Source organism: Cucurbita pepo, chromosome 6, assembly GCF_057944985.1.
Source record: "Cucurbita pepo subsp. pepo isolate OVF chromosome 6, ASM5794498v1, whole genome shotgun sequence".
Classification (NCBI taxonomy): Eukaryota; Viridiplantae; Streptophyta; class Magnoliopsida; order Cucurbitales; family Cucurbitaceae; genus Cucurbita; species Cucurbita pepo.
In genome coordinates, this window is record NC_141803.1 from 13,353,023 (window position 1) to 13,369,700 (window position 16,678).

Below are 16,678 nucleotides of genomic sequence, written 5' to 3' on the forward strand. Positions count from 1 at the left end.
AAATTCTTTTTGTTTATTTCGCAAAAAAATTGTCCATCTTTTTACACTATCGAATCAGCTAAAGTTTTAGTCATCGAGTTTCGGTCTTTACATCTAAGGGCCTAATTTCTTCATGGAATTTCTTTCTTATTCTTCCCTCTAGCTAAATGAATTATTTTTTATGAACGTATTTAAGTGTGGCCTTAATTTTGAGAATTGATCATCGGTCTGCAATTGATAAGGATCATGGTGTTCCAAATATTCCAAGTTTTCCTATATTACAGGATTCAAGGCTAAGAAGATTCAACAAGCACTTATTCTTCATCTACAAAATTGTATAGACTCGATTCAACCATCATTTCATGTGTTACAAGCTGATTCGATTGAGAAAGAACCATTTGGAGCTTTACAAGTGAATATTTGCACGATTGAAGTAGCAGATAAAGTTGCAAGCATTATACTCATTAGAAAACTTTATTTATTATTTTTAATTTCATAATTCTTGTAATGGGCAAAAGAGCAAAGTTATTTGTTAAATTGACGTGGTCTTGAAAAAATTTAAGGGATTGGGATTAAAGTATGGTCACTAACCTCTTTAGTGTGCATTGAAAAATTGAAAGTTTCCTTGTGGGGAGACCGAGGAATGAAATCAAGATCTCAATTGAGACTTTCACATTTAGAAATCCGAGAATCATTTTTGTCATTTCTAAGCTTAAAGAAATTATTGTGGTAGATTGCATCTGAGCCATTCAATCAAGCATTGATCAAGTTTGATGGTAGACTGACTCAATTTAGAACCAAGTTACAAATCTTCCTCTTAGATTTGATAGCAAGAGGTAATCTAATTCTACCTTTATCTATTAGTTGATCCAAATTTTATATAAGGAGGTGTTAATTTCATTCAACAGTTCTTGTTTCAACAAAATCTTGGATTGTTCGGCTAAGAATTAGGGCTGACTTATCAGTAACTCACTCGAAAGCGGGTGAAATTTTCTTTTCTTGGGCAGTATGATCTAGGACGTTTTAGCTAAAGGAAGACTCAATTTGAAGAAAATTGGACTATAGATGAGAATTCGATCCTTCCCCCTAATTTGTACCAAAAAATGACATTGTTCAATAGCGCACTTTCTTGAAGTTAATTCTTTTCGTTGTCTTCTACAAAAACGATCCTTGAATGTGCATAAATCAAATGGGATTGGCTTCACTGGGTGAATTCGCATGTAGCTTTGGGTTGAATTTCAAGCTTTTCTTCAAACTCATTTAGTGACGGACAGGATTGTGAAACCTCTAGAATTATCGTGAATTGAGGTTTGAGATTTTTCACATTTATTTTCAGAAATATCTTCTCGAACCAGCAAGCAACCGATTTCCAATTTGAATTCTACCCGTTGGATGTGATGAAGTGCGTCTCCTTCAGAGCATACTCAAATTTAGAAGATCAAACAGTTTAAAACTAAGATACCAATGATTTTTTTTTAATCACTACTCACCGCCGCGAATTAAATTTTTTGATTCGTGATGTCTTTCGGAAATACTTCGAAGTTTAAGGATATTTTGGTAATTTGCCATTGTCGGAAGATTTTATTATATATTTTTTTTTTAAGAGCTTGATATTCCACAAGGAATTAAAAATTTGGAAAATTTCTTCAAAATTGAAAAAATTACCCTTTCATCCAAAAAAAATTTGCTCCCAATTAATGATTTACTTGTCTATACAAGATCACTAACATTAATTCAAATTCTTAGGCTTATATACTTCTATCTAAACTTGTTATAAGAAAGAAAAAAAAAAGTTGTCCCACTTTGAATAGATTGAGAAAGAAGGGAGTTGGACTCTAATATAAAAGAAAGGTTCCTTAACTTATATCACAACAACGCGTTCATCTCATCTCACTTTTGCGATTTAGAGCCACTCGAAGAACCCATGTTCTCATGGTTCTAGCTCTACTCCTCGACTAATTCAACTTAGGTCGGAAATGTTTGAACCCTTTCTTACCATTTTTAGCTCTCTATGAGCCATTTTTAACACTTCTAGAGGAGTTTGAAGTGCTAGTCATCTTTAGCCAATTTAAATTATTTGGAGCTAAGTTTATATTACTTTATGTAATTATACGAGACAATTTTCATAGTAGAATTCTAAATTATCACTGTGAGACTCCTTAAGATGGAACTAGATTTCAACAACATTAAGGAAACATAGTGGCTTTGATTTAGGCCACCACAAGTAAGTTGTTCTACTGTTGAACGTCCATGGACTCGATTAGATGAATTGTACGCTGTATGAATGACACATACCTTGTGCCCTTTGTACGTGTCATATTCTATAACTAATATACGCATGCTTGTCTCATAGGATAGTATACGCATGCTTGTATAAAATTTGGTTAACTTAAAATATGGTTATAAAATTTGGATAGTACACGCATGACTAGTATAAAATTTGGTTAACTCAAAATATGTCTTGTCTCGTAGGAATGTTATGACAAAATTATCATTCTAAAAAGACAATAGTCCCATATCCGCTCTCAATTAAATAATTGTTGTTTTACAGCAATTGTTAAACTAATTTTTATGACATATCAAATGTCAGGATGGTCGAGTGGTCTAAGACGCCAGACTTAAGTTCTGGTCTTCGTGAGAAGGCATGGTTCAAGTTCTGGTCTTCGTGAGAAGGCGTGGTTCAAGTTTTGGTCTTCGTGAGAAGGCGTGGTTCAAATCCCACTTCTGACATTTTTACTCAACTTACTCGTAAGCTCTACATCACTTTTATGTCTAAATCAATTAATATTGTCATATCATGTACTTTATTTCTCTCCCATCAAGGCTTTATCATTACGTCAACTCTCTTTGGATCCTTCATTTTCATTTTCTCAAGTTCTAGTCAATCGGGGCTCGGTTCTTATCATCTAATGATGACTTCACTTCTAAGAGTATAACTTAACCTCTGTTATGAGTTCTGGACTATCAAGCCAACCATTTTCGAATACTACCACAATCGTACATTTTCAACCATACAACGTCCCGATTTTGATACAATCATGAAAAACCTTTTTTTTTTTACCTAACTTTGTGGCTTCATTAGACTTTAGACAAGGTTTGTCACTAACTGAACATGACTTATATAGAAATTAAACTTTGTTCAATCATACATGTAACAACTCTAACCGACTTGACCTCTTCTGTAGGCCAAGCCTAAGGCTCTATCTTACCTTTACCTTAGGTCCAAATCCTTCTAATGCAATGTCACATCTCATATAGTTGTTTTAATTATCAATCGTGACCAAAATAAGTTAACAATTTTTCAGATTATTTATGTCGACAGGTTATTAACATCGTTTATATTTTGCTTATACTAATCATATCAAACTTTAAAACAGAAAAAAATACCCATATAACAAACAACATATCAAAAACATTTATTTATTTTACTATTAAAACCAAACTTTCAAATTTATGAATATATGAATTTTTTACCTGACTAGTTATAGCAAATATCATAATTATCGGTTTTATAGTTGAACATACAGACATTTTGCTCACTCATGTGCCACGAACATAGAGTACTTTCATAATTATCTCTATCTATCTTATCTATGTAGATATCGAAATAATGAAACGAGCCAGGCCATTGGAAGGAACAGTAAAACAATGTTGTGCCCTATAAGTTTGGACAAAAACTGAAGTCGTAGCTGTTCCAAGGTGTCAGTTTGTAGACTCCCAAGTCATCATCGCCAGATTTGCAGTGAATAGTGAGCTTATTTTAGATTTTAGAGCATTTGTTATCTTGACGATAATATTTGGGTTTTGGATGAATGATCCTTCGATGGTAGTGAATTGGTTAGCAAAGAACAATGAAATTAAGAGAGAAAGTGCAAGTGTTGAAAATAAGCTCATTTGGATGAAATGGGAGAGGAAAAGAGATGGGTATGAACACATTTCTGCTTGATTTGTTTCACTTTTTTATAGTTGAAAACCAGTGTAATGGAAGATAAGAGTCAATCCATAATAACCCAAAAATAAATAAATAAATAAATAAATAAAGGAATTCATTTGTTTTTATTTCTAATTCTTTCTTCCTTCTTTTCTTTTTTTGTAACATATTGTTGTGTGAGAAGGAGTTGTGTGAAAGTCTCGCAGATTTTATATTTTTTTTTACTGTTGTTACATGGTTTAAAATAAAAAAAATAGAAGGATGATTGATAACCGGTTATTTTTTAAATTGAAAAATATATGCTTGAAACTCATTATGACTTATTGCTCCCTAAAATTTTGAATTCAAAATGTAAAAGTATAATATGGAAAATAATTTTATGTTACGGCCGTACGAGTCCTTCACCTAGTCTAATTTTCATAGTTTCTCATGACCTAGCCCAATGGAACTTTTATTTGGTCATCATAGGTAAGGATCGGCCTGACACGATACTCCAAAAAGACGGGTAAACTTTCACGAAATAAAACAAACAGTATTTAAAACATAACATTTAAAACAATATAGTTTTCATACATGAGTAATTAAAACAAATCACAATAGTTAAAACACAAAATAAGGAACAGATACAAAACATTTCGAAACAAATGGGTTGAAGACAATAGGTGAGGCTTGTCTATGACACCTGCTCCAAAGTCCGCTCCGACCTCAACTAGCTCCTTATTATCTGAAAAAAATTTGAAAATAAGGAAAGAGTACAAGACTCAGCAAGTAGCCTACTTGAAAGGCTCTTAATCGTGTCCTTGACATGCTAGGATACCGCACTTTTTCTTTTCTTGTTCTTGTTTTTGTTGTAAGTACTTAGCCCCCTTAGTTTTGTTTTTGACTTGGGGGTTCTTATCATGATATTTCCTGACGATCTTGGTCCTTGGATTCTGAGACCTTGGTTATCCTTTAAGGGCTTTAGTACTATGGTTCTTGGTTATTGGTTCTTGATCCATGTTCTAGTCCTTGATCTTTCTCTTGTTCTTGATACTTTCTAAGTTCTTGTTCGGTTCTTGGTTCTTTCTCCAAGTAGCATAGTTTGAATACCTACGCTCAAGGCTTCATGCGTTCCAAGAAGCGTAGTCTGAAATCTTGCACCCAATGCTTGCCCTATGGTACAACATGAATACCTATGCCCAAGACTTCATGCATTCCAAGCGGCATAATCTGAATACCTACGCTCAAGGCTTCATACGTTTCAAGCAGCGTAGTCTGAGTTAAGAACATGTTGTACCGTGTGAGGTCTTATGATTTTTTCTTGAGTTTCTGAGTTTTAAGACCTTGGTCCCTTATCCTTGAGTGATACCTAGCATTCTTCTTGCTTTGGTAGTTGTAGAGCTTGTATGATATTATTCTTGGTTCTCAATCTTCTAAGTTTCTAAGGTTCATAATTTCTTGAGGCATAAGTAGTAACATGCATTCGTAAACATATGAATCCATCATAATAACAAGCATGAGTTTTTATAGAAGGTCATAGATTCATAATAAATTCGTTAAAGGGTTCAAGAAGGGTTTTTAATCTTGAGGTGTTTTCTTTGGTCGTAATTTGCTTTAGTATGAAGCTTTCTCTAGTCAACTTCAACTTCTTTATTATATCTCCTTATCCTTAGGAATAGGGAGTAGTAGCAAGTCATTTGGAGCTAGTATAGACATTGAATTTAAATAAGTAGTCTTAGGGACATTTTGGTTATTTTACCCCTAATTCTTAGTTTTGCTCTTTAAGCGTGTTCTAAAGGCTTTCAAACTTCACCAAATCCTTAGACATTATAGAATAAGGTCTACCACAAAATTTAATAGCATTTGGAGGTCCTCTAGATCATGAACCGTAGGTAGATATCTTTAGGGGCAAGATGGTCATTTTGCATAATTTCTTTGTTTACCTACCTACCCTTATCCAATGACAACCAAATTTCATGTATAACCTTAACATACTATAATATACTCAGCATTAAAATTTCGTAGGTAGTGAAGCTCATGTAATTGGTTATTTTAATGTTACTTAAATTCCAAGCAATTTGACCGGTTCAGGGCTTTAACTAATGGTTCTTTGAGTTTTTCTTTTATGTATTCTTAATTCCTACATGGTTTAGGGTTCAGGTAGAAATCCAAGCGATTCCAACAAGTATTTCTTAAGAAAAGTCCAAGATGGTTATTTATCACGTCGTTGATGTTCGGGACTTCCGTTCTTGAGCTTCCAGTATCTGAATTATTCCCAATTATCTTTACTAGATTTCTCTTCGAGTCTAGTTTCAGGAATCATAAAGAAATTCATGAGAACGGTCTGAAAGGGGTCCAAATTAATCAAAAAATGTATAAAGGTCAACATATGGCTACCTTTGACTTTGATTGGTCAAAGTTCGACCTTTGACTTTGGACTTCATCTTCTTTATTGCTCGCTGGAATAGTCATGATTTTTCCTTATCATACCCCTATAGTTTTTCCTTTGCACCACTATATATACACCTCTAATGGGCTAAATTTCTTTATGAAATGTTTAGATGAAGTTTCAAGAAAGAAGTAGAGGTCAATTTCATACCTTGTCGTGGTCTGTAGCTCGAGTTATAACCTTCTAAAGTTTGTCGGAAAACATGTTTCTTGCCTTTTGTTGGGCAGCTGATTCTAGAGCTTTTCATTGTTCGATTCCTTCGCAAAATTTTTAGAAATTCCATATGGAATGTGTAGGAGTTGGTAGGATGGAAAATGATTAGCTATAGCCCTCGAATTTAGAAAAACATATGGGGAAGAAAAATCGATAATCTAAAAGCTTCAAACTCGAATTTTTGGAATCCTCATCGCTCGATTCTTGTCTTAAAACATTGTCCATAACTTCATATTTATAGATCAAGGTAGAGGTTGTTAGGTTCATGACTAGTATCGAAAACCCTAGGGTGAGTGTCCTGGAGAATAAATCAAGAACAGATCAAGAACACAGAAACAAGAACAAGACAATGATCAAGATCAACAACTAGAACATGGATCAAGATCCAAGTTCTAAGGAAAAGAACCCTGAACCATAGTACTAAGACCCATAGTCTCAACCTTGGTTGAGACTTCAGAATCCAAGGACCAAGGTCTTCCGGCAAAACTATGACAAGGATTCATACACCAGGAATAGAACCTAAGGACCCAAGTACTTGCAACAAGAACTAGAACAAGAAAATAAAAGAGTGTGGTATTCTAGTATATCAAGGACATGATTAAGAGCCTACAAATAGGTTACTTACTGAGTCTTTGTACTCACTTCATGTCTTTCATGTTTATCACGTAAATAAAGAGCTGGTCAAGGTCAAGAGTGGACTCTAAAGAAAGTGTCATAGGCAAGTCTCACCCATCGTCCTCCATACACTTTTGTTTTAAATATTTTATGTTCGTTCCTTATTTTGTGTTTAACTATTATGTTTTGTTTTAACTATTCATACATGAACTTTATTTTGTTATAATATAAATCTAATGTATATTATGTTGTAAATTCCTTTTGTTTATTTCGCGAAAAATTTGCCAATACTTTTATACTATTGAGTCAACTAAAGTTTTAGTCATCGAGTCTCTGTCTTTACATCTAAAGGCCTAATTTATTCATGGAATTTCTTTCTTATTCTTCCCTCTAGCTAAATAAATTATTTTGTGTGAAGAATATTTAGTAATAAATTATAGTTTACCATATATATCATATTTGATATTTTATTATAAGGCAAATGTCTAGATATTTGCCTTCTTACCTTAGGTATCTTTCCATTTATTGTTATTTCCATTTATAACTCTTTCCATATCCTTAATTTATTTGATTATAAATAACATAACTTTCACACCATTTAAGTGGGGTGGATTATGCAAACATTCTCATTTTGGATGGACGTATTTAAGTGTGGCTTTAATTTTGAGACTTGATCCTCGGTTTGCAACTGATAAGGATCCCGGTGTTCCAAATTTTCCAAGTAGACCTATTACACGATCCAAGGCCAAGAAGATTCAACAAGCATTCATTCTTCATCTACAAAATTGGATAGGATCAATTCAACCATAATTTCATGTGTTACAAGCTTATTCGATTGAGGAAGAACTATTTGGAGCGTGAATATTTGTACGATTGAAGTAGCAGATGAAGTTGCCAGCATCATTTCATGAGTTGTTAGAAAATTTTATTTATTATTTTTAATTTCATAAACGTTGTAATGGGCAAAAGAGTTGGAGTTATTTGAAGTAGTAGATCCAAGGGGATTGAGATTAAATTATGGCCATTAACCTTTTAGTCTTCATTTGAACAATTGAAAGTTTGTTTTGTGGGAGAGATTATAAAAATCCATAAATTATTATAAAAAATCAAATTTGTGAGGAATGAAATCAAGATCTCAACTGTGACTTTCAACTGTGATTTTCACCCTTGTAAATTTGAGATTTGATTGTGAATGGACTTTAGAAGAAAGTTTCAAATTTTTATATTTGCAAGAGGTAATCTAGTTCTAACTTATTTGTTGGTTCATTCAAAATTTTGTACAAGAAGTGTTAATTTTTTTTATTCAAGAGTTCTTGGTTCAACAAAATCTTGAATTGTTGGGCTACGGATTAGAGTCTACTTATCAGTAACTCACTAACATTTTCTTTTCTTAGGCAATATGATCTAGGATGTTTTAGCTAAAGGAAGGCTCAATTTTACCTGATCTAGGACGTTTTAGCTAAAGGAAGGCTCAATTTGGTAAAATTTGGACTATAGATGGGAATTCGATCCTTGCCCCTCATTTGTACTCGTAAATGACTTTGTGCAATTGTGCATCTTCTGGGGGTTAGTTCTCTTTGTGGTCTTCTACAAAAACGATCCTTGAATGTACATAAATCGAATGGGATTGCCCTCACTTGGTGAATTTGCATGTAGCCTCGGGTTGAATTTCAAGCTTTTCTTCAAGCTCCTTTAATGACAGACAGGATTGGGGGAATGGGTTTGTGGCGTTTTCGGCACTTACTTTCTTCACCAAAGGGTGGGTAATGTTGTTTAGAAGGTGCCGGAAATTTTTTTAAGACAAATGGTCTACCAGTAAAAACTATAACTCAGCTAGATTCTTGTTATTAATAAAAGCCCATACTTCAAACTTTAAAGAGGGACCTTAAACTGATGTTGAAACTTCTAGAATAATTGTGAATTGAGGTCTAGGTTTCTTCAGATTTTTTTTTTTGAAACATCCTCTACGATCAGCAAGCAACCAACTTCCAATTTCAATTCTAATCGTTGAATGTGATGAAGTGTGTCTCCTTTAGAGTGTACTCAAATTTGGTGAATCCAACTGTTTAAAAAGAAATACAAATTATTTTATTTTTTATTTTTATCATGGTTGAATCTAATTTTTTCATTCGTGACATTTTTAGGAATACTTTGAAGTTTGAGGATATTTAGGTAATTTTCCATTATCTAAAGATTTTATTATTATTTTTCTAAAAAATCCAAAGCGTTTACTCTAAATTATTTACCTTTTGTGTATTTTTTTTTTTTTTTTTGTTTCTTGAACACCTTGAAATTCCTTATCACAATGAATTAAAAATTTGGGAAATTTCTTAAAAATTGAAAAAATTACCCTTTCGTCCTCTATGCTTAATTTTTCCTTTCCAATCCTTGTGTGAAGGTCTTTTAAGTCCTCATAATGTATGATGTTACTTGATTAGGACCCTTCTTCTCATTTGAAATCCTTAATTTTTTTCGTGTGATCTTTTAGACTTACTTGAGATACTTTACCTGTGATGTCCCACATTGGTTTGGGAGGAGAACAAATCACCATTTATAAGGGTGTGGAAACCTTCCCCTAGTAGACGCGTTTTAAAACCTTGAGGGGAAGTCCGAAAGGGAAAGCCCAAAAAGGATAATATCGGCTAGCAGTGGGCCTAGGTCGTTACATTACCCTTATTTCCGGTGTTACACACAATGAGTAATATCTCTTCAACATAAAACATGAAAAAAAATCACTAGCATTAATTCAAATTCGTAGGCTTATATCACAACAATGCATCCATCCCATCCCACTTTTGCGATTTAGAGCCACCCAAAGATCCTATGTTTCCATGGCTCTAGCTCTGCTCCTCGACTTATTCGACTCATGTTGGAAATTTTTGAACCCTTTCTTACCATTTTTAGCTCTCTAAGAGTAATTTCTGACACTTTTAAGGCATTTGAGGTGCTATTCCTCTTTAGCCAATTTAAATTATTTGGAGCTAAGTTTATATTATTTTATGTAATTATACGAGACAATTTCATAGTAGAATTCTAAATTATGACTTTGAGACTCCTTCGGTGGAACTAGATTTCAATGAGTAGCTTTAAGCTAACATTAAGGAAACATAGTGGCTTTGACTTAGGCCACCACAAGTAAGTGGTTCTACTATTGAATGTCCATGGACTTGGTTAGATGACTTGTGCGCTGTATGAATAACACATATCTTATGGCCCTTGTACGTGTCATATTTTGTGATGTTTGATGTTTGTTGTGTGATATTTTGTGTTAATTTATGCTATGATATGAATTATACTATGATATGATTATGCTATGTTATGAAACTACGTTGTGATATCAATGTTATGATATTCACATGTTACGCTACGTATATTATGTTAGCAAGTTCACTCTACGCCTATGAGACATCATTAAGTCATGTATCTTAACCACTCATAGGAATGTTAGGACAAAATTATCATTCTAAAAAGACAATAGTTCCATTTCCACTCTTAATTAAATAATTGTTGTTTTACAACAAATATTAAAATAATTTTTATGACAATCAAAATGTCAGAATGGCCGAGTGGTCTAAGGCGCCAGACTCAAGTTTTGGTTCACCAACAATTACTCAAGTTCTAGTCAATCGGGGCCAGTTCTAACCACTCCACTTCTAAGAGTATAACTTAACCTATCGTGATCTGCTATAAGTTTTGTTTCATGGTTAATAAATCTGTATGGTCCATATCTCTAATGTCGAATTCTCTATTGGTACTTATCAAGTATTAATAAGTGTTCTCTCCATAGTACTTAACAAGCTCATTACTAGGTGCTATCTATGTTCTCGTAATAGTTCTAGGTAGGCCGACTATTAAGCACAACTCTAACTTTCTTGATAGTTACTAGTCATGATACCCTTACTCGAGGTACCTATGCCATCTCAGGGTACCCATGTTTGATCATTTTAGGGCAATGATCCGTTTTTACTGACTCGTTCGTCATGGTACGAATGCTTGTCCCTGTACAAATGCACCTCGATTAGAGATATTGGTACAACTTCTTAGGCAAAGCAAGCTACATAAATCAAAGACATAAGAGTAGTTCATCCTAGAAAAGGGACTTGTCCCTTTGTTGACTCGCGACGCTAGAAAAAGGTGAACTACCTCCTTCAAACCTTGAATGGGTCAGTGAACAATTAAAATATCGCTTGGAACTTCGTGGTACTTTAGATGCATAGAAAACAGTAAAGATTAAGTCCGAACTTTTTAGAGCCCAAAGTAAAGTCCATGTATACCTACTAGGATAAGGATGCGAGGAGAGCCTACAAGTAGGTTGCTTACTAAGTATCTTTATACTCACCCATTTCTACTTTCATTTCCCATTGTTCATAGACAGCAAGTCCAAGTGGAGAAATATTAAAGCTTTACGGTTAGAGAGGGAATCGTTCCAAAGCGTTAGTCTATTTTTATATTTGAGTCTTTTATATTTCGATTTGTAATTGTACCCCAAACCTATTTTTCGGTTTGAAATAAATTTTGAACAACTTCGTCTTATGATTGAAATTTTACTTTGAACTTAATTGTAACAACCCTAGATTTCTAGTAACCTAAAGTCTCTACCATCATTATAATATATAAATAATCATTTAAAACATTGTCATGGACTTGTTTGAAAAGGGTCTTTAAACAAATATAAAGAAATATTAAAAACAAGGTAAATATTAAAATTGAAAAACACACTATACTACCTATGGTCTAAGAATTTAAATACAACTATCCTATGCTTGTGCCTTGGTCTTTACTTGTGATGTCGTCGCCAGCCGTACAGGGGTGTCTTGTCTTTACTTGAAAAATGGAAGTAACACATGGCTTGTATATTTTATGAAATACATGGCAAGTGACCCAACTATTGAGATCAGGGAATGCAAACACATGCAACTGATGATTAGGGATCTATCGTTAAAACCATTGTAGAGGTAGCCACCATTCTGGACAAAATTGGATCGATAGTAATTCCCTACACACGACCAACGCGTGCAAGCATAAGTCCCCAGACGATTCGCACCCCCTTGGGCCCATCATAGTGACATCCTGAGGTCAGCAAACCCTCGAATATCATGCAAGGCATGATGCTCATCACCATCATAGTGTACGCGTTCATACTCATCATCATAAATGAGGAAGTAACCTGATGTATATGAACACACAATATGCATGAGGTCCCTATAGTTCTCATCTTAAATTGTTTTTAAGGCACAACCCTATACAACATTTACATAGTAATCTAGGTAACATGCATGCATTGACCTTCATACGTTCTTCATTATTAATATCATTTAGGGTTGTGTTTTAGAAAACTCTTCATCATAAAGCATAATGACATATAGTACATGCACATCATCTTAATATGAAATATCATCATATTAAGTCAAATCATCATCATCATCATGTCATCATATCCATATCATCATATCATTATATCGTCATGTCATCATATCATCGTCATCATATTATCACATCATCACATAACATCATCACATCATCACATCATCACATCATCACATAACACGATCATTTTATCATATAACATAAAACATAAATAAGTGCAAGGTCCACTCGACACGTGTCGTCATGCATAAGGTATGTGTTCCGACCTCGCCAATAGTAAGGTCACTTATCTGATTAGCTTAAGTTGGTGTTACCAATTTATTCTTAATGAAAGTTCAATTTTGTCCTTTGAAATCAAGTCAACGTATGTGAGCCCATGACATCAATTTCAAGTATAAACTTCTGCTAAACTATTTCACTAAATTTTACACTGGTCAATGTGTTAGATTTCATGCCGACATTAGATACTTTGCATGATTAGAGTATATATATATCAATATCATTTAGTTTCTAATTCAAAAGAAAAAAGAAAATGAAAAAAGAAAATGTAAAATATGATTATTGAAATCTTCAAATTCCTTCCCATGGAACTAAATTTACTTAAACTTCAAAACCTTTGCTTACTATCTTTGTTTTTAAGGGTAAACTGAACCGGTGGGACTTAAATAAAGAATAGAGGTATAATTTACATCATAAGTATATGCCATGATTTGAAACCATGAGATCTCATGCATTTTGTATATTACATGAATTAAAATATTTTCTCGTTATAATTAGTACAGACGCTTACACTACAATATTATGCAGGTTATGATATCAGCGGGCTCCTTTCCGTCCATGGCTTTCAGTAACGTGAGCGTGCACCAGCTCGTAGTCAAGCCCCGAGATACGTATACAAACCCACCTTTTGGGTCCATGTGTGCATGTGTAGGCCGTATGTAGAGAAATACTATAAATTCGTTCCTGCTCGGACTGGAAAATAGAGTCCAAAGCCATGATGTTTTTATGAAAAGATTGGTCCGCCTTGATTTGGAATATCATCCCTAATTAAACTTTAATCGTAGTTTTCGAGAATAGATCTGGTATACTCTATCCAAATGATATCTTACTAAGTTAAGAAGGATATGGACCCTTTGGTCTCTTATACCATGTTAATAATCATAGATTTTGCAAGGCCTCATCCAATAGAGATAGTAATCTTTACTTTTAAACCATGATTATTCCTTAATTAGTGGACGTAAGAATCTTCTCCTACCCATCCTTAACAAGAAGGACTTCATAGTTTTGTGTTGGTTAGTTCCTCTATAAAAAACGTGAATAACTCCATTATTATCTTACAAAATATTTGATTGAATTATTGGGATTATTTTCAATTAGAAATTGACGGTAAAAAAAAAAAAAAAGGTAATTCTCAAATTTTGTCGGTGGTTATGAGAAAATTTCTCAAATAATAGGTAACTAAGGCTAGCTTTTCTATTTAACCTAGTCACTAACCTATCATGTCTAATACCCCTAATTTTTTTAACTGTCAACTCAGACTTACTCAAGAATTAAGGGTGGAAATTCGTAATAAATATTTTTGAAATAATCCCATAGATTTACCTAAATAGTTTCGAACATGAAATTAAAGGGTTACACAGTTTTAAATATGAAACAAACTCAAAACATTCATATGCTCTATTATGCTCCATTTTGGCTTCTATAGTCTTCTCAGTGTTCACCGTCATCCGTGCATAGGAGATTTACCTTTACTTGAAAAATTAGGGTAGCACGTGGCTTGAATATTTTATGAAATACTCAGCAAGTCACCCCACTGTTGGGATTAGATATGCAAACACATGCAAAACATGAGTGAGACCTATCTTTATAAACTTTACAAAACCTTAGGCTCTTTTCAGATCCGGACAAGGTTGAATGTATGATACTACTCCACACACAATCCACGTATGTGCACATGGGCCCACCAGGCAGGCTCGTATACGTACCCCTAGGCTTGACTTGGCCAGACACGATGCATTACACGTCACCGGACGCCACAGAAAAGAAAAGACCCGCATGATATCATGACGAACATAAATATCAAACGTACACATCCGTACTAACATAATTGGAGAAGTATCTCAGTGTACATGACATAGAAATATGCACAAGGTCCCATAATTTACCTTTCAAAACATAACATTTAATAACCTTTCTTTTCTTTTTACATTTCTTAACATATTTTATTTATGCCACGTGTATGCACGGCAACATCTCTCAATCCACCACAATCATTACATGTAAGACATACATATCATTCATAGCATTTTAGTTCAATTATGGAAGTTGTGTAATGGATTACATGCATACGTGGCATACGTTTCATACAATATAAGAATACATAAACAATCATATAACATAAACATATCACATAGTAATATGGTACATGCAAAAGCCACGTAGCATGCCCCTTCATACATCATACAATAAACTAACACCAGCAGTAATGATACGGAAGATGTCTTGATACTGCAATCCAATGTATAACTCTTTACTATAACAATCCATATAATATGCATGGGCCTACTCATAACTTAACTTAGCTAAACATCATTTTTAATTACCAATATAAGACCCTAAACTAATCAAACTTGGTAAATAAGAATAATACTGACCTCGAATGGCTTAGATAAGGTCAGCAATGGCTTCAGAAGGGTCGAAAACCTACAAATCGGTATATTATACATATATTGATCTATCTAAGCCAAGAAGCCGAGTCGCATCAAGCAACGAAGCCGAGCCGAGCCGAGATTGCTCGCATGTGCGAGCCGAGGACACGCAGGCTGTCGGGTCACAAACTCAGGTTCTTGGTCGCGTGTATGGGCTGTGCAACGTTGGGGCCGGAACTTGGGTTGTGAGTTGCTGGGCAGATTGGAATGGTCTGCAGATTGGGCTTAAACAGGTTGTGAAGTTACAGATCGTGGCGTTTGGGTGTTCGGGAGCTCGAAAGCAAAGAGGAAATGTCGACCCAAAGCATCTGTCTAGATTACTTATACATAATTGACATTTTACATGCACCATGTATCTTGATCCCCGTTTCCCCAATTACATGTACTTGACATATGTAAATATACATTCCAATCATACTTTGAATTCTTTCCGATTGCTTGTAAAATTTCAAACTCGTCCATAAATTTTATAACTAATTTTCTATTACTTATTCTTTAATTTTCATGCATGGCATAGTTTGTTGAGTCACAACTTATCTTTCCATGCCTCAAAATTTGGGGTGTGGTAGAAAAACTTGAAATCTTACATGGTTTGTCGAGCGGCGATAATGGGTCGGGGGAGATAACCCAACATTGAAAACATGAGCTAGTAACTAGCGTGTAACTACCCAATTTCTTAAGTTCTCAAGTCATGTTTTGCTACTAACTGATGGGAAATAAAAATTGACTCTTAAATTTTAATAGTTTACAATCATGCAATTTACCATATAAGTTTCAAATATATTTCAATATATAATTCATGTACAAGAAACTTTGATTATCGTTTACAAAACAATAATGCAAAAACATGCACATATAAAATATAAAGGAGTCTAAATTATGACTCGAATCTATCTCGACTCCTACAGTTCCACACACCGAATCTTTCTTAAGGAAAATTGTGTCTAAGCTTTACTTAGAAAGATACGTGTTATCCTATATTGTTTGTAACGACCCCAGATTTTAACTACCTAAAGTTGCTACCATCATCTTAGCCTAAGCTCATGTGCAGAATATAACTCTTAAAACATCATCAATAAAATCATAAAATTTAAAATAAACATAACTTTATTGTTGAAACTATTGCCATGATCTTAGGTGTTCAAAACAAAGCATAATTGAGAAATAAAATTAAAAAAATAGAATGATAAATAATTTAAAATATAAAATGTATAAACCTATTCTAACCTAAGTCTAGGAAATTAAATATGCTATTAGCCTATGCACGTGTCATTGTTTCTGATTGAGATGTTGTCGTCAACCGTATAGGAGCGCCTTGCCTTTACTAGAAAAATGATGTAGCACACGACTTGAGTATTTCGAAGAATAATCAATAAGTGATCCCCCTGGACCCATCATAACCGAACTAGTTGCCCGTAATAATGCTCTGTGAAAATG